The sequence below is a fragment of the Priapulus caudatus genome, unplaced genomic scaffold (genome assembly GCF_000485595.1).
Source record: "Priapulus caudatus unplaced genomic scaffold, Priapulus_caudatus-5.0.1 Scaffold44087, whole genome shotgun sequence".
Taxonomy (NCBI): domain Eukaryota; kingdom Metazoa; phylum Priapulida; class Priapulimorpha; order Priapulimorphida; family Priapulidae; genus Priapulus; species Priapulus caudatus.
In genome coordinates this window covers 1-274 of record NW_014621147.1, presented here as the reverse complement: position 1 = coordinate 274, position 274 = coordinate 1, and the positions used below count along the sequence as shown (strand labels likewise).

The following is a 274-nucleotide window of genomic DNA, read 5'->3' as shown; positions in this document are numbered from 1 at the left end:
CAAAACCAAACAAAAGGCTCACTGTCGTTATTAGCAACCCAATAAAAAGCACTGTCTTACCTATGATAACAATCATATGTTTCTCTTTTCACTTCTATCACATTTTGTGGTGGAGCTAGGCGGGATCGAACCGCCGACCTCTGCAATGCCATTGCAGCGCTCTCCCAGCTGAGCTATAGCCCCAGTGCTAAAAGAAGCGCGAATTTTATGGGGATATACTAATACTGTCAAGTATAAATAAATTATTTTCCTAATTAATTTACACTTGTTTCCA

The 274-nt window shown here is 39.8% G+C and overlaps 1 non-coding gene across 1 annotated transcript; it reads right to left on the bottom strand.

Annotated features, from left to right (window-relative positions):
* Positions 1–110: 110 nt before the first annotated feature.
* Trnaa-ggc lies at positions 111–183 on the bottom strand. The gene has a single exon. It is a non-coding gene; the product is annotated as a tRNA-Ala (tRNA).
* Positions 184–274: the final 91 nt, after the last annotated feature.